This window comes from Nipponia nippon, unplaced genomic scaffold (assembly GCF_047370975.1).
Source record: "Nipponia nippon isolate SJK-2023a ecotype South Korea unplaced genomic scaffold, ASM4737097v1 scaffold_5, whole genome shotgun sequence".
NCBI lineage: Eukaryota > Metazoa > Chordata > Aves > Pelecaniformes > Threskiornithidae > Nipponia > Nipponia nippon.
In genome coordinates this window covers 58,282,657-58,300,777 of record NW_028262369.1, presented here as the reverse complement: position 1 = coordinate 58,300,777, position 18,121 = coordinate 58,282,657, and the positions used below count along the sequence as shown (strand labels likewise).

The window sequence follows — 18,121 nt, the reverse complement described above, 5'->3', positions numbered from 1 at the left end:
TCCCCTTTGAAAAACAGCAGCAAGGGAGTGATCAACTTTATGTTTTACCTCTCATGAAGCCATAAACTCCAGAAGTGTGGTGAAAAACTGACATGAGAGCTCTGAAGTGTCTGCAAGATAGCTTATTCATAGAAAATTTATAGAAAAGAAACATGAAATAGCTACATAGAAAGGTGGTAGACAGCAAGCAGAATACACCACCTGTGGAGTCCACTCCCAGCTCAGTGATGCATATAAAAAAAATTTTAAAATTATTAGTTACTCATTGCAGAGGAAATTAAAACCCTCAGGACATTAGTTTATGGGAGTGCAGGCTCTTGGAGCAGAGCAGTGGGTTAGGCAGCTCTCATCCTGGGGAGCTCACAGCACCATCCGGGCTGGAAATGTGTTGCTAAAGAGGTCGTGAGTAAGATCGCTCATTTTCCTGCTTCCCATTGCTTGCTTGCCCAGCATCACCCACATAACAGTTTCAGGAAAGCCTGTAAAGCAGCTGGCCAACCTCAAGCCGAGTTATAAGCAATGATGCTATCCTTATGAGTCTTGGAAAAATGAGTGATTCATGGTTGCTCAGTGCCCAGACAGGGACCAGCGGGTTACTGCTATCTCCTCAGGAGACCAGGCTCCTGAAGTAGGATGGTGACATCAGAAGCTGCAAAATTAAAGATAAAATATTTCACCCATGATCAGCCCCAAGGGAGATTCACTGCCATATTATTCCCTATAGCTGCCATGTTATTTCCTTCCTCTCCAGAAAGCCTTGCCATGACCTTAATTAGGAGCCCCTCTGGTAGCCACCACAGCCTGAGGTGCACAAACGCAGCCAAAAACCAGCACAAACCTTCAAGCAGTTGTGGGATCCGAGCCAGCCAAGAGGTTTGAAGCAAAGCAAACAAGACTATACTGAAGCATAGCACATTCAAACAAAAAACCAAACCAAAACAAAACAAAAAAACCCACAAAACCGCTGCAGACTCCAAAACCCCTTCTAGCCATGCAAGTAACCTTACCTCCTGCCACTTGTTCTGCAAAGGTCCCCTGATGCAAAGCTGTGTTGGGCACCCCCAGGCAGCAGAGTCAGACTTGAGAAGAGGCTGGCAAGGAGACCGGAGAGAGGATAGGGGGTGGCAGGGCTGCTTATGAATACCAAGGCGGAGGAGGAAGGGGCTCATGAGACTAAAGAGCAGCAACTGGGTGAAAGGACTCAGGCTGAAATCTAGAGGGCTGGTTTTAAGCATGGGCAACGCCATCTGCATGGAAGCTGAAAGCTGTAAAGTTTATGAGAAGGATTGTCCAGCGTGGTACATGCAGCAAAGGCTGGAAGAAATGGCCCAGGAGAGACGGAGGACCCAGGATGGCGCTTGCTAGGCTTGTGTCCATGCTAATGTAGCTGTCAGACCATCGAAGACAGAGAGAAAGATCCTTCAGGCACTAGCAGATAACAAATGCAAAGCAAGCCGTGGTCTACCAGCACACGTACTCAAGGTCACTGTAGCCATTCCCAGAAGCACGGTGTTAGCATCAGCCACTTACAGGGTGCCCAAAAGGTGAATGCAGCTGCCCGAGTGTGCAGTGGGGCTCCTGTCCTGAGCTGTGCTCACCCCAGTTCTGCATGTCAGCCAGTGCCTTTCCCTGAAGCACGGTGTGGTTAACATCACCGGTACATGCCAGAGTGCCTTACTCAATGCCAAGTACTTCTTACCCTGGTGGGATTGTTTGGCGTATAATAATGAAACTCCCTCTGCATGAGGGCAACACCCTGTAACCCCACATATTTTAAAGAGTTGGACTGTTCTTGTCATAAAAAAGATCAGAGTAGCTTTATTGACTGCAGTGGAGTTAAGCCGGTTTATTCCAAGTGAGAATTTGGCCCCTTGACTTCAATGAAGCTGTGTTGATTAATCCCAGATGGAGACCTGGCCTGGTACAATCCCCTCCAAAAGTCCTGGGAGATTAGTAACACATAGACTGAATCACTGCCGTTACTCAGAGCCTGGGTGGTTATCAAAAACCTGCACCTGCCGCCCTGTGAAACACTGCTGGGATGGGGCCGAGCAATTGCGGTCACTGACTTCGGGGACCAGGGTGCGGTGCGCGAGGGCACATTCTTCAAACGCTGCCTCATGCTAGGGGGGAGATGCCAAAGTAGCACCCTTTCCTCTGCAAACATCTGGGAATGTCACCCGGGATGCGAGTCCTGGATCTGCCAAAACCTGGGCATGGTGACATTGAGCACACTGGGCAAGGAAACAGAGGAATCCTGCTTCTTCACATTAACGGTTTTTTGTGATGCTCTGTAAGGACCCATAAGTGTAAAAATTGAGGATTAAATCCCCCGAGTTTCAGAGAATCTGCCCCAGCATCTGTTTGCCAATTTTGAAGAGCAAACAGCTTCATGCAGCAAAGGGAAAACTTTCTTCCCCACTCCAAATGCAAAAAACCCCAGAGTCTTTTTTCAGCAATCACCTCCAAGTCTCTCATGGCAGGCAAAGTTTTGCTTCCCAGTGTTACAGGCACAAGTGCTGTACTTCTAGCAGAGAATTAATCCACTGAAAATTAGAATCGCTTGACTTTCACAGCAGTTCCTTTACACATGCACACACACACACGTGCCTGTAGAGAGACAGTGAAGCTGTGCCATGTGTTGCAGTGTGGAGAAACACCAGAATAAACCAATTCAAAGGTGGGTGTTGATGGTTTTTTGGGTCTCAGGTGGTAGAAATGCAGAGTGGGCGGTACATAGCCCATCTACCCAGCACATTATTCATGCAGAGGCATTGTTCCTGGCTATAGGATGCCAATGTCTCTCCCCAGATGGCTGGCTGGAGTTTCCCCTCTATTTGCTTTGAGGTTGCATCACACAGGTCAAGGTGACAAAAAAAGGGCTCGGCATTGCGTGCAGAGGAGGCACGGCATCGCCATTGGGAAGAAAGGAATGCCTAAGCTCACTGTTCACTCGCTCCAGCTCTGCCTTCCAAGCGTTTCTGAAGTCAGGCATCTGGAGCGTGATGTAATCTGAAGATTGATCAGCAGCGGCACACGTACAGCTGTGCACATCTGGCCTACAGGTGTTTCAGCTGCTATTTGTCAGTGACTGTATCGAACATTAAAAAGCACCCCAACTTCATAAGGCAATCATACCTGTCCCGCGGATTGTTCACAGAAGCTCATGAAATGCCATTGATTTTATGCAAACTGTCTCTGCTTTTAGTGGGTGGCCCCAGGTGTTTTGTTGTTGTTTTTTTTTAAAAGAAGGAGTTTAAACCATAGATGCTTATAAAGCAGGGGTTTTATTGTTATTAATTCCACTGGCATTAATCTGCATAGTTGAGTCAGTCATAAAGGATGGTTGCTATCATCTGCTTGCTGATTTACTCCTAGGAGTCAACATTATTACAGAGTTCTTGTGCTGCACTGATGAAAAAAAGCTGAGGCTGTTCCTCCTTCTGCTCAGCTATGTATGGACAGAGAAAGACTTGCTCCCAAAGTACCTCATCTAAACAGGGCAGGGACAGGTAAAGTGGGGAAATGGGTAAGAAAGGTCTCATCCATGGGGTAGGACCTGACGGTGCCCAGTCCCAGTCCCGGAGCCAGAGAATGATGCTTCTCGCTTCCTGCAGGGATGCTGCCACTCATGAGGTTTGCAGACTGCAGCTGAATACTTGCTGCACACAGGAAAAATAAGGAAAGGAGGGAAACTGCTGGCTGAGCAGGCCAGACAGAAAGAGTTGCCTTGGAAAAAGAATAAAGCTGCACATGTATATATTTATTTTTAGACAAGGTGTTTTTCCTAGAATTTGTATTATTTTGGCAGGAACACAGCAGGGAGGAGAAACGGTTTCCCTTTGTCCAGTACTCTTTGCTATTCTAAAATGGAGTGGAGGCAGAAGGGTATTTTTACAGCCCATTTCATATCTCAGTTGTGTTTATCCCTGTGGAGATGGACAGAGACCAGAGACACTTTTCACACTGACTGCCAGCATTGTCAGAGCATGCTGCACACCATGCTGCATGCGGCGCCAGCTGCCCAAAGCCACCGTCTTCACATATTTCCAAGAGGAAGACAACCATGTTCCTATTGATATTTTCCTCCCAGATAGTCTCAATCAGCCTACAAGAACATGTATGTCTCAAACGCCAATATATTTTACTTTCCAAACAGCTCAGGGCAGATACATGGTCAGTCATTGTAGCCCAGGTGATGGCATAAGTCATTAACCGGTAACAACAGGTCATGCAACTGTCTCCTAAAATGAATTAAGCTTTAGATTGCAAGCTGTATTTGTGCAGGATAAGATTTGCACATGGCTTTTGCTGTGCTGTGAGCATCTCAGTAGAAGTATATGGCCCATCCATAACAACTTTGCCCTCCTTATCTGATTTCTACGGAACATATTTCCATTGCTTTGGCACTGCTTTGGTTAGCCCAAGTGGGTAGCAGGTGTGCATTTCAGAGAGGGAGAACCAAATGCCTGCCCAGAATTGCTTGTGGTCTGGCAGTTGATCTGAGAAGCCCAGAGGCCAGAGGATCAGGGGCTCACAAGGCAGAGGAAGATGTGAAATGACTGCTCTCATCCTCAGCACAAGCCTCATCAGCTTCAGAGTCACAGTTTAAGGACATGTGTGCATCTGTGCTACCTCTCCTTCCCAACTCCATATATTTTACTTGAGCTGCCCAAGAGGAACATCTCATTGCCTGCCTTTTTTCCCCCTCCCTGCTCCTTTATTCCATACCTTTCTTGTGCAAAGCCATGCTTGTGTGTAGGTTCCTCTGGGGAGGGGAGACGAGCCCAGAGAAACAGCAGTGGGCTTTCTCTGCTGCTCTGTTAGCCGGGAGGGCTGCTGGTGGCCAGCTCCCTCTTGTCCTTCTTTGCACCCAGCTGCTGGCTTTCCCTGGCCACTTGCCCTTTCGTGGGTCAGGAGATGCTGGTGGTGTCCCCCAGCGCTTGTTCTTCTGAGCCACCCACGAGGCAGCTGGGCAGAGCCGAGGACAGAGCTTAGACGGTCCTTTCAAACATCGAAGCAGCTCTGCTTTTTCCTGCTCCAACTGCTCATTAGCAGCTTCCGCCTTTCGGCAATTTCTAGCTGCGCTTTCAGTGATGTGCTGCCAAGATTTTAACAAGGGGCTCCCACAAACCTACCTCCTCCTCCAGCTGCAATGAGCCCCAGTGCCCTACAGAGGCCGATGCGCGGGCTGTGGAGGAGTGCAGGGGCTGAGAGAAATGTTCCTTTGGGGGAGCTCCTTCCTGTTTAAAGCTCTTTTTTTTGTTGTTTAATTTTCTGTCGAGGGAGGGACACAGCACCTTGGAGCAAACATTACTAACTGCCCGGAGGTTGCTGCAGAGAGGCAGGACATAACACAGAAACCCTGAGCATCCCAGCAGCAAAATATTTCCTTGCAGAGCTCTCACTTCTCCTCCCTACCGTGAGGCCAGCTCCAGGCGACTGATTTTATCTGGGCCAGAGAAATCAGCCACAAGCTGAAATGCTGAAGAAGATGCTTTCTCTAGGTGTTGCCCCAAAGGGCAAGTTTTTCCATGGGAAGTGGTTGAGTGCAAAAGTTTCTGGGTATGATGGAGGCCAGCTCGGCTTTCTTGCATTGATGGGCACAGGTGGGCTATGCCAATTCGCGTCGAGGCAGAGCTGGTTTCCCAGAGGAGCTCTGAGCTTGCAGGCGTCTCACAGGTCCAGGATGGGACTGCACCTTCAGACCTTCAGCTTCTCTCTTTGGTGAGCATCTCTCTCTTCTCAAGTGGAAAGGAACTGAAGCCCCAAGGAAAGTCCAACAGCTTGGTTATCAGGAGCTAAAGAAAAATTGAGATCAGAGTATGCAGAGGTGTTAAACTTGTTTGTGAGGGTCACAGCCTCCTCTGGTACCAGAGACACCTCTTTTGCTCCAGGTAGTTTAGCCTTCCAGAGGTACGTCCGAAGCTGGAAGAATGGGAAAGCTCATTTTCCACCTTCAAATACAAACTGAGTGCAAGAAGGTCAGCTGCATGATAGATACCAAAATAATAAATTATGTGGCAGTCAAAAGCAGTCAACTAACTGCTGATTAATATGTTAATAGATAAGCCCATAGATTATAGATTAATAAAGCATTTTTAAATGCAGGCCATTCTGATAAACACAGCAGTGTCAACAGCACTGGATCCATGCAAGCAAATGGTATCTCATGCCCTTCTAAAATGTTAGTGTGCTACGTTTTGTTTTTTTTTTTAATTAAATTTTAATGTTTTAAAATTGATTTTTTAAATTGATTAAATTGTTTTTAAATTGATTTTTTTAATTAAAAAAAAATCTGGTGAAAAGGAAAGCAAAAATAAACAGTGACAAATACATTGCAGCATTGTTAAACTGGACTCAAGCACCTTACAGGTCTGGAAGCTCTTCCAGGACAGCATGCTGACATCTACTCCATAGATATTGTCTGTTTAGATGAGTGGCCATGGGCACCAATGAGCCTTTCTGCAGCAGAGTGAAGGGAAAAAAAAAGGATTTAAAGCAAGATTATTCAGTCATTTCAATCAATATTGGCTGCTTGCTGACATTAGACTTATTTTTTTTTAAATTGAATCAATCTACTTCTCTCTGCTGTGGGTAGTTATTTATGAGAGGAGGACTCACAAGTGCCCCAGATTTATTTCAGCTGTGGGTGAGGAACTGGTTTTGGCAGCCGGTCCAGTCCCCAGGCTCATGGGTGCGCTCTGTCCTGTTCCGCTGGCCAGGACGAGACACGGGCAGGAGGGACCAGGGCCATGGGCTCTCCTGTTGGTTTCTTTGTTTGACGTTGTCTCTTTAGGATCATTCATCACTGCTATTTTTCCTAGACAGTGAGGTGTGAGCAAGCATTGACCTTTCTCGATGGTGGGCAGGATGGACTGGGGAGACAGAAACAGTTTCAGAGGGAGGAGAAAAGTCTTAAATCTCCCTTTTCTTATGCCACATCCCCATCAAACAGCTAGTTACGCGCCCGATAACAAACCAGGGAGCTGCTGGACACAGGGAGGATGTTTTCCCTTGGACCAGCCACGGGCAGATAAATCCTCCAAGGTCTGAAAAGTCTGGGGTAAATTAGATTAGACGCTTTCCTCTAGACGGTGAGGGGCACGTTTGGTGATAGCAGGGGGCAGCCCTGCGGCTCAGGAATGAACAACTGCGAGGGATATGTTTTTAAATGGTTTCCCAGCTGTAAGATGCACATAATTGTGGCTTTCCTTCATCTGGGAGACTTCAAGAGCGGATGGTTGATAAGCGTTCATACCAGCAAAGGCAGAAAAACACAAGCCAGAGTATCTGGTTTCAGTCTGTCCGTACCCGCAGCATTAGATCTGATTTTGGACCTTTCTCCCCCCGCTGCATGTACACAATTATCTGAATTCCTTTCTCCACTGCTTCCTCCCCTCTGAAGCCTTGCAGCCTGGCCCTGCTGCCTTTTGTGTTGCTTGAGAGATGGCCATGCATTTGAGCTCTCTCCTTTCCTGGCCCATGGAAGGGTCTATGCCATGGCCACAAGGACCAGCATTCCCCAGAGGGCAGAAAGCAACCACGAGGATGGGAATTTATTCCCCATTCCAATCTTTTTAGCCTTTTGTGGTGGGAAACACCCTAAAAATCAAGGGATTTCTGCTATTTTAAGGTGCCAGTCCTCTGTGCCTCAGTTTCCCCTTTGTGCCTCACCTCTGCTGCTCACCTCTGGTCGTGTTCAGAAAGAGGTGCCCCAACTCCTGGCATTGCAGCTGGGGATCCCCAGGGACTACTGCACAAGCAAGTACGGGCTGGTTTCCCAGGCAGATGTGTGGGCAGCAAGGTAGATGTGCTCAAGGACACAACCAAAGTGCTGGTGTTCCACCTCACACTGCCACTGTCTCGTTTTCCCCACCCAGGCACCCTGGGAAATGGCTTTCCAAAATACAGCTCTCCATCCTTCTCAGGAGTTGCCACACACTGGCTTTTCCCACGCAGGAGGGCATGTGGTTACCTATTCACAAAGGTCCTGCTGCTGCTAAGCAATATGGTATTTTTCCTAAAAAAATTGCATTTTTGCACCATCTCGATCACAAAAATGTTTTAAATTTCAAATATATGCTACTGTCCATTTTGGCTTTGAGGATAGCTGACAACTCCACAAGATAATTTGAGAATATCCCTTTGGTACGGATCCAGCCAATGCCTGCAGTGAGTGTACCTTTATGTACACTACATGTGTAACAGCAGATCCTTTCTTCCTTTGACTTTGCTATAAAAATATTTGAGCATACATTAAACCATACATAAACATGAACACAGCATGTTCAGATACAGTTTTCCCATCCTTAAACAGAACAGAGACCCGTACTTCCATAATCACACCCAAAGATTTGTCGAAGTCAGCTGAAATATTCCATGTGTTTTGATTTGAGTTTTAGCCTTTTTGATACAAATTATATGCAGAAATTTCAGCATGGGAATTGCAGAATTGAAAAGTGTTTGAAAATTCCTCTGGTGTCACTCTGACATCACTTTCTGACCTCCAGTTTTGACTGATAGAGCAAAATTTTCTCTACAAACTCTAAAAACAAGCTGGGCTGCCTTCAGCTACAGAGCAATTGCTCTTGTTTTGGGGTGAAGCAGACAGAAGGAGGACAGCATCAGGTGAAAAGGATCCTTTGTAGGAGGACTCGGGGGGGGTTGTGGGCATGGCAGGAGAGAGGCAAAGCTGCATGCACAGCCCACGCTTGGGCATACCTTAACTTCAGCTTGCTGTGTGACACCAGGGACTTCTTCAGGCAGGAGGGAGGCAAGAGGCATCCCACCTCCCAGGGCTAAGGAGCCATGCTGGTTTGCTAAAGTTGGCCAGGCACTCTGCTGGGAACACATTTCACCTCATTCAGGTGGGAAATACCTTGTTTGCCTGTGTATGTCCCAACATGCTTGTCATGAGTCCAGCTCCAATCCAGCTCCTGGCAGCCACCACCTCGCCTCCACCCTAGCACATCTCTGCTGCTTCACGGTGGCTGCAAGTTTAATGGTGCTGTGATAAAAGCCAAGCTAAAATAACTCCCCATGCTTCCTGCCTTAGGTCTGCTTCATATGGCTCACAGAAACACTCAGTCCATGCATAGTTTGAAGATGATTTTGGGAGGCTCAGAACTAGGTCAAAACAAACTTAATTTCCTCCAGGTCCAGGTGGGATGCTGCTTTGCCAGCAGGAAATTTGCATGCTGCCTTTCAGCTTTCCACCCGCTGCCATCCCAACCTCCAACACACAGCCACAGTGAAGCCTTCAGCATTTTGGAGGGCAGCTATTTTCCAATCTGCCTGTGCTCCAAAACAGCTGGACCATTTTTGCCTGGGCTCCAGAAAACAAAAACAACAACAAGAAAGAGGAATCACCGTTGGGCATGGAAAGTTTTCAGCTCAAGCAGCATAAGTTTCAGAAGGTTATGAGCAGATAAAAAACCATGGGATGCTGGAATGCAAAGCATACAAACCTGACTGTGGATATTATGACTGATACTTGCCATATGCTTTTTTAAAGCAGTCATTCCTAAGGCAGCTGGGAGTGATGGTGCTGGTTCACCATGCTCAGGAATGAGCAAGCTTAAGGGCTGAATTGGGAGTGTTTGGCAATGAGCACCTCATGTGGGGACCCTGCCCATGATGATGACAACCCCTGCCAGGTTAGGTGATTTCTGTGCCCCCAGCAAGATCCTCCAGGGTGTCTCAGACCTCTGCACTTCAAGCTGCCATGTAGGTCTTAATGGCAGTCCCCTTGGCTGGCAAATCTGAGGTTGAGCTGGGTCACAGGGGTGGGGAGAGAGGAGCATGGGATGCTTTCAGGAGCCCAGGTTGCCTGCTACCCCACTGTCCTGGTAGCCAGGCAAGATGGGGCTGTCACGGCCAGCAATAATCCAAATTCAGACTTTCTGGCCTGAGAGTCAAAACGCTGAGATTCGTCCTCCCCTCCAGCTTGGCATTTCCTAATCTAAAAAAGAACAACCCGATTTCTGGAGCTGCTTGCTTTGACATTTCAATAATTCACACCAGCCCACGCTGACCTTTTCTCTCCAAAGGCATGGGGGCCGACATGTGTGCCCCCCAAGTCACGTTTTGCATTGTTCGCTGTTGTTTTTCCCGTCCCCATCCCCGTGCCTACGGGGCAGGACGCACGCAGCGCTGGTGCGGTGGGTGTGCGTACCGGGGGTATGACATAATGCAATAACCAAACTAGCCACATTTATTTATTTTGAAAAATATTAAGGGCAGCTGCTACTTAGCGTCGACTGAAACATTTTATTGATTTTTCTAGAGCAGGAGCATCCCCTTTTGTGTTGTAACACAGCATTGCTTGAACCCAGTGGCTGGACTATTCCAGAATAATTCACCTATGTCACATTTTCCTCCTCTTTATAAACATATAAAGAGACCTTCAGGTCTCCAGCCCTGAAGGTATACATCTGGATAACAACAACCAGAGAGGTCACTGCCAGACATGCTTGTTCTGCCCCATCTTTCTCAGGTGTTATCTCCAAGCAGATTCAACTCAACAGGGGATTTCTCCTTCCCCATCCACCCTGCAATATCCCCGTAACATCTTACGAGCTATGGTGCAGCACCTAGCACAATAAAGCTTTAATTATCAGCCAGGGCTAGTGATAACCTGGGTAGGCTTTTGTTGTATGTTTCCCTGTATTTATCCATTCTGGTTATTCTCGTTTTGGAATGATGAGTTTTAAGACAGTGGCAATGGGGATCTCTGGCTGAGTTTGTTTAGCACTTTCTCATGGGCTGGTTTAACACTTGCTTCCTCGGTGCGGGTTCGTTTCCTGGGGAGGAAGATCGCAGAGCTCTTTTGTCACCCATGCCCAGCAATGCTGCCTGCTCTGCTTGTGTCCTACCTCCTCACCCCAGGCAGCTCCACTGCTCGCCAGCCCACCTCGCAGCAATGCTGCTCCCCGCTCCAAACCTCCACAGCGTGCAAAAAAGCAGCCTTTGAAGTTAACATCCCATTAAAATGAATGTTGTGGGGACGCCTAAAGAGCAGGTGCTGTCTGGGGAGGGAGACTTCAAAGGAGGCAAAATACAGCAGCAGGGATGGAGCCGAAGGTAGCAGAGCTGCTGGGACAACATGGACTGGTGGGGAAGCTGGCTGGGACTGCCCAGGCAGCCACACGCGGGGTCACTGAGGAGTGTGCCCACTGTGTCACTTATAAGAAATTTGTTATTGCAATTCAAACTCCATTCGGCAAGGATGGATTCGGCAATGCTCATTCAGAAACCACATCCACTCCGGAGGCACCCAAAGGCAGCATCATCAGCCCATGGGCAGCGTGCCCTGCACTGACCCACCAAGCAGGACCAGGGTCTTGCCTTTAACCCACGCTGGTTTTTACTTCCTCAAGTTGAAGGGGAAGGGGGGAGGAAACAGTCTATAAATTTCTTGGTGACTGCTGAAATCAGTACCAGCTGGCGCAGGGCAAGTAGCTGGTGTGTGCTGCACTACTCCAAAGCTTGTACCCCTTATCCCCTCCTCACTGCCTGACCCTGTCCCCAGCCCCAAACACAAGGCAAGAAGGTGGGCCGGCACCTTCCTGGCAGGGATTTTGGCTGGCCGAAGCCCATGCGGAGGGAGAGGCTGGGCCCCAGGCACAGAACCATTTTTTTACATTCCCAACTTTAAAAGAAGTTGAAAAAGCATCCTTTAAAAAAAACAAAACAAAACAAAACAAAACAAAACAAAACCCAAAAAAACCAAACAACAAAACAAAAACCAAACTCAAATGGTTTTACTGCATTTCATATTTCATTTGCACTCTTGGCCATGTTATGGAAATAATTTCAATCCCTTTGTAACCAAAACCACCCTAATCTTATATAAGCAAGGACTTCAGGGACCAGTTGCAAAATTTCTTGCAACCAAGGCTCTGTTCTTGCTGTCACCTTACATCAAGCCTGCAGCTCTCAGCTCTCATGGTTTCCACGCTGTGCTCTTGGGCTGGTGAATGCTCCTTAAGGGGCTGGGGGATGCTCCTAAAGCAAGGAAAAAAATAGAGCAGCAAGCCCTTCAATTCACTGTATAGTGGAAACTGCATTGGGTCTGCGATATAGCAGTGCATAACAACTATATTCTGTGTTACAAGCTACAGGGTCAGAGAAATGCTTGGAAACTATGTTCAGCAGAGAGCTTCACCAAATATCATCTCTCAGTCCAGATACTATAATCATGCAGTGTTATAATACAGTATTATGCCCTTCAGCTATACCTTGGAGAATCACAAGGTGCCTTATGGACACAAGTTGATTAAATCCCACACATGCTGTAAGAGAAGAAGGGATGTACTGCAATTTCCCAACCAGGGAAACTGAGGCACATGCAGAGAGAGCAATTATACAGCAAATCTGTGCGTGAGCTGGGATTAAAACTAAGTTCTGCAAGGTCCTGCTGTCCTACCACATCAGCTTAGTGCCAGGAAGAAATTATGCCCCCTCCCTGTGAAATCTGCTGTGGGCTTTGCTGTTTCTTTTAAGAATAAGTCCCATAGATACATACCTTGTCATTCAGCTGCCATAGGAAACCTGCAGATATTCCTGTAGGATTGAGTTAGGAAACCTCCATGAGTCCGGCTCGTGGGAGAGGAGCTGAGAAGTGCCACAGGAGTAGCTGCCAGCTGAGTGCCTTGGCAGTCTTCGATGAACGCCTTGCTGAGCCCCTCTGGAATTAAAGGATCATAAACGTGAAGCATGACCTTAGGAGGGTCCATTAAAGCACAAAATCATTATGGAAAAGCTGTCTATAATTTAAGAGGGGATGGAGCCAGAAGGGCTTTGGTGACTCATTTTATAGCTCCTGAAGGCAAGCAGGGAAGTGCTTCCCCTTTTGGTGTGCAACGAGTTGAGAGATCAGAGCCAGCCCTTCTGGGGCCGAGACACAAGACAGTGGGTTTCCTAGGACACTTCAAGATGGGCTCTCCAGAAACAAGGAGCAGGAGGAGACAGCCACCACGAAGGGTCTGGCTGCAGTGGTGTGGCAGCACTGAGTAGGAGAGGAGGAAAGACCAGCCTGCAGGTCCATCTTCCTCAGCCAGGAGCTGATCCTTCCTCCCCCTGCAAGACTCAAACCATGGAGTGAGCAAGGACCAGGTTTGTGACATGAGGATCACAAGCCAGATTCAGAGTATAATTTCTCCAATATATGTAACGCTCTTTTAAGCAAACTGAGAAACCACTGAAGTCCCCTCACCTTATAAAGCTCCACATGGGATGCTATCAGGTTTTTAGCACAGTACGCCTCTATTCAAGTGACCTGGAGGGGATAACTGAGGAGGAACAGGTTGGGTGCAGACATCACACATCTCATCACTTCTCTGCCTGCAGTGGACATGTTGCCACACATCCCACCACCAAAGCATGTCCCTCATGCAACAAGCAGATGCCCATCTTCTTCCTTTACCATTTATGTGTTCAAATTGCTACTTAGAGCCAGATTTTCCAAAACAGTCAGCATCCAACATCCCAAAGGTCCAGAGAAGAAGAAACAGAGGGAATAAGTCACACGGGGGGGCGTTTCTCATCTTGCACACTTCTTTCCTTCTCTCATGCTGACAGATTGGGTCTGTGAATGAGTGGGTTTTACTCTTTGATGTGGATCTTCTGTGATATGTGTATATATATAAGAATACGTGGTAAGAACAACCAGCAAAATGTTACACAACATGACGTGAAACACAGGTACATGTCAAGATGGGGAGAGTAACCCCTTCATCGCCAGGTATAGCAGCTTCCTTTGGGTGACCTCTGTATCTGGTCACAGTATTGCTCCATGATAGGCTGCTTTAATGTGCAGTGGATAATCACAGAAAATAGCAGTGGCAATAGCCTACCAGATCATCTGCTCATGCCAGGGCTGGTAACCAGGCATTAGCCAAGCAGTGGCTGCACAGCAGCCACATCTGCCCAACATGACCCTGGTCCTGGGGCCCTGTGTGGGATGGGAAAGGATGGGGTAAGCCCTGGGAGCACAGGAGGGGAGCTGGCAGAGCCATGCCAGAGCCCTGGGGCATAGCAGCCCTGCTGTCCGCAAGGTAGACTGTGCTCAGTGCTCATTCAACTCACCACAACAGGGAAGCCAAAACACCCTGTTAGCACTGAGCTGCTGTGAAATTCCCATTTTTCCAGTTGGCTGGAGCCAAAAGGGCTGCTGGAAACCAGAAAGGACCAGTGGAAACGGGATCCTGCACTGCAGCAGCAGCCAGAGCAGGGTGTCTCACCCGGGGTTAAAGACAGCAGCTTGCAAATCACTGGCTTTGCTCTAAGAGCAGCTTTGGGCTGACCTCTCCAGTCTTGGGTGGGATTTAAAAAATCAGTGGAAATAGATCAGCTCAGTATTGCTTGCTACCTGGTTTCACCTTGTTTTACACGGCAGCCGGGTTCAGAGAAGAGCAGCGCACAGCAATTTGTTGTGTAGCTGGCAGCAAACATCCTCCACCCCTTGCTGGAGAAAATAATAATAAAAAAAAAAGAAACTGAGCTTAAACATTGCCCCCAGGCTCAAGCAGAAAATTGCTCCATGGTATCTTCCTCCTCCCTGTATTTTATTTTCCTTTCCTGAGTCCCTTCCTGACTAGGGCTGCAGCAACACCAGCATTAGGAAAGGGCCAGCCTGTCATCTGTCAGACATATGCATACACAAACCATCGCTGCTTGCACACACCAAGCAGTTAAGCTTTCCTAAGTGGTCCTGGGCAGCCTGTCAAGTCCCAAGCTCGTCTGCAGAATGTGGTTGTAATTAGATAATTAATAACTTTGAGAAGGAAAGGAAAGGAAATAAGCTAAATGGAAGCTTTCCTTAGTGGGAGGAAATAATTATATCTGATTTTTGATATATGAGATGAGGTGGCTTTCTGAAGGCAGAAACAGCATCTCGCCTGCAAAGCCATCCCTCCCCCAAGTTAGACAGGATCTCCCATGGGCAATACGGGGTCACAGAGTTTGTCCCAACAGCCCACAAATGAGCAGCAGCAGGTTGGTGCAGATCAGAGCAAACCTTGCAGGTAACAGGGCTCGTCGATGTGTTGCTGCACCTTGTCACATCACGATAAACGGGGCAGAGCAGAGACGATACGCAGGGCTGGGTCACCAGGAACCACGTGGAAAACAAGGGTTTAGCACAACATCCCTTGGGGTTGGAGATGCTGCTGTCAGCATATGGACTTTTTGATGGATGCATTGCTTCTGCCTATGGATTTACCATTTCACAGTACAATGCAAAAAAAGGCTGTGACATTATCAGACTCTGAACGTAGGCTATACATCCAAAAGTCAAAGGAGTTTTTAAGGTTTTTTTTGGGTTTTTTTTTGTTGTTTTTGGATGTGCTTAGATATTGCATAAATACGGTACCCCTCGATGGAAAGGAAACATATTTGTTTCCAGCAGGGTTTGCCTGATTTTGCAGGAGGAGCCAAGAGTCACTGTGGGTGGGGTTGCTAAGGCCCATCTCAGGCACCTGAGCATCCCATCTCCTCATTTCACTTGCTTAAGGGTTAGTGAGGGCTGCTCTTGGTGCACTGGGTCTCACCCAGCTGCTGGATTAACTGTGTGCCTCCACGCTGCTGGGACCAGGGGCAGGTTTCAACATGTGGTTGAAATCGAGGTGGTTGAACCACAGCCTTGATTTGTAGGGGAAAAGAACTTACAAGACAACATATCTCAGAAAGATGTCCTGTATTTGGTATATTTGTTTTTCTTTTCTTATTTTTTTTTCTTCTCTCCAGACTGTCCAGTGTCTGAGACTGAAGTGGAATTGGGATGTATCCAAGTTTGTAGCTTCTGAAACCTTAACAACCTCAAGTAAACTGGTCCAACAGACCCCTCTTGACCTCCCTCGCTCTGAACTCTTGCGGACCACTTAGACTGAACAGAAAACAGCACCAAAGCTAACAGTCTGAACCTTTGCAACATCTCTCCCCAAGGAACTGACCAAAGAGAAAAGAGAAGCAAGATTCCTGGTTGTTCATTGTTGTTGGGTTTTGTGTCTGTCTGTCTGTGCGTTTGGTTTTATTTCTTTTTTTTTTTTTTCTGAAAAATCTTAATTCAGGAATACATTTATGAGAAATCTTTGGGTTCAGATTTTGCTTCCCCTTAGCTGTATTCTTTTTGGTTTTTTTTTTTGTCTATTTTTTAAAATTCAAAACCTGATTTCTTGTACAGTAATGTCAAAACTGGACCAAGGCTCTCAGAAAAAAAAAAGAAGAAAAAATCCCACCATGTCCCCAGCTCCCTGCATGATTTGTTTCAAGTACAGCCTGGATTACAGACTGCCCTCCACACTCTACCGCCTCTTCCTTATTGCTCCATGATTTGCTACCGCTCACCCCCCCTTTTTTTTTCATTTTCTGTTCCAGTGTATATGTTGCTTATTTGTTTTATTTATTGAGATATTTTTAACAAGCTAAGAGACTGCAATGTTGCTGTATATACTGCTTCTCTTGCCAATAAAAATAAAGATGTCATGCAGCTACCAATGTTATGAGATTTACATTCTTGACTGCACAGCTCTGGGCAGAAGCTACACTGCTTCCTTGCATCCTGCAATGTTTTGACACTCGACAATTTGGCTAAAATCTGTTTCCCAGGTAGTAGGTGATGGAGTGCAGAAGGTATGAGTATCACTTGTTCAGGCTGATGTTGCCTGCATATACCAGGATTAGCTGGTTATTTACTTGCACCCTGGCTAAGGAGGTTTGTTCAAGCTGCAGGTGCTACAGAGGAGGCACACAGCTCTTCAGCACTGTGGTCTCCGACGCACCGCTTGAGTGGCTTCTGCTCTCAGCAGAGCCCTTTTTTAAGCAAAATGCAATGCATCTCGGTACGGATCAGACGCACTGGTCTGCACACTTGCCTTCAGCTAGAGTAACAACAAGCTGGTCTCCATCACACTTGCTGGTGGAAATGCTAAGGGCAAGCATTTCTCAAAGAGAAGAGGTGCTGCACACTGCCATGTGATGTGCTGCACGAACACATGGTGATGGAAAAGCTGTGCCCATGACCTAGAGGCCTTTGCATATTGTGCCCAGAAGAGATACATAACCCACAAAAGCTAGTTGCACTACAGAAATGGTCACCCAGAGTTGCTGATCTGCTCCTCCTTCCTAATCTTCCACCCTCCGAGCAAACACTGGTGGGCTTTGCTAATGCTCACTAACCTTCCTCCATCACCTTGCAGAGCTCCGTCAGACCCTCGGTCATGCACATGCTGAAGCCAGGTTTCAATTTCCAGGTCATAAATAATGTGTTTAAAAAGAATTCATTCTGAAAAAAAAAACTTAAAAAAATTCCTTTAAAGAACAATCCCAGTGGATCTGGAAACATGGGGCTAAATTATCCCAAACGACCTTTTGTTGTCACACCCTTTCCCTGCTGGATTAACAGCAACGCTGTTTAGCTTGAGAGCATCTGGGCTGCAACACCGAGGTGACAGAGAGAGATTGATTAAAGGGCAGATCTCTGGCAAAGGCAGTTTGGGAGCCTCAGTGTTCATTGCTGGGATTATCAACTGGACTTTGCAAAGCAAGAGGCAAAACAGATCTTTGTAAGAAAGATCTGCTCAGAAATTGGCAGGGACTGATGTATGGGGGAGGGGAAAGAAAAGATGGTGAAGGATAATCGACTGGAAAAAAAAAGAAAGCAACGCTGTGGTGTCTAGAGCCATTAAAAAATAAATCATGTCATTCCATCTAAACCAGCTTCAGAGAAAAACATTTTAACATGCCAAATCAAGAACATACATGTGTGTATCAGATGCATTAATTGCCTGATAGGTTTCAGAGCTTGAATGTGAAATGTTTATTTTAAAACAAGCGCAGTTGCATAGAGTAAAATACATCACATCCATTAGAAGCTCTTACTTTCTTAAAAGTAAATGACATCTCAGTCTGGGCTTTTGGTACCAGCAGAGCCAAAAACACCATTTAAGAAGGTGAATTTAACAGATGTCATATGATGCAGCATGTCATGCACCAAAAGGATTTATTTCTTTTTTCCCAGGGTATCCATGTTTGTGTGTTAGTTTCTGCAATTTTGTGAATCTTTAACAATGTTCCAGATTGCGCCAAACTGATTTCACCACAAGAAGTGACATTTTTT

At 46.9% G+C, this 18,121-nt stretch overlaps 1 protein-coding gene across 1 annotated transcript in view; it reads left to right on the top strand.

Moving 5' to 3' along the window:
• The window catches only part of TWIST2 (twist family bHLH transcription factor 2), a 38,234-nt gene extending 21,866 nt beyond the window's left edge, over positions 1-16,368 (top strand). Inside the window, exon 2 of the mRNA XM_009461077.2 lies at positions 15,751-16,368. The gene's annotated coding sequence lies outside the window, so the exon portion shown is untranslated. The remainder of the gene's footprint in view (positions 1-15,750) is intronic.
• The last annotated feature ends 1,753 nt before the right edge of the window (positions 16,369-18,121 follow it).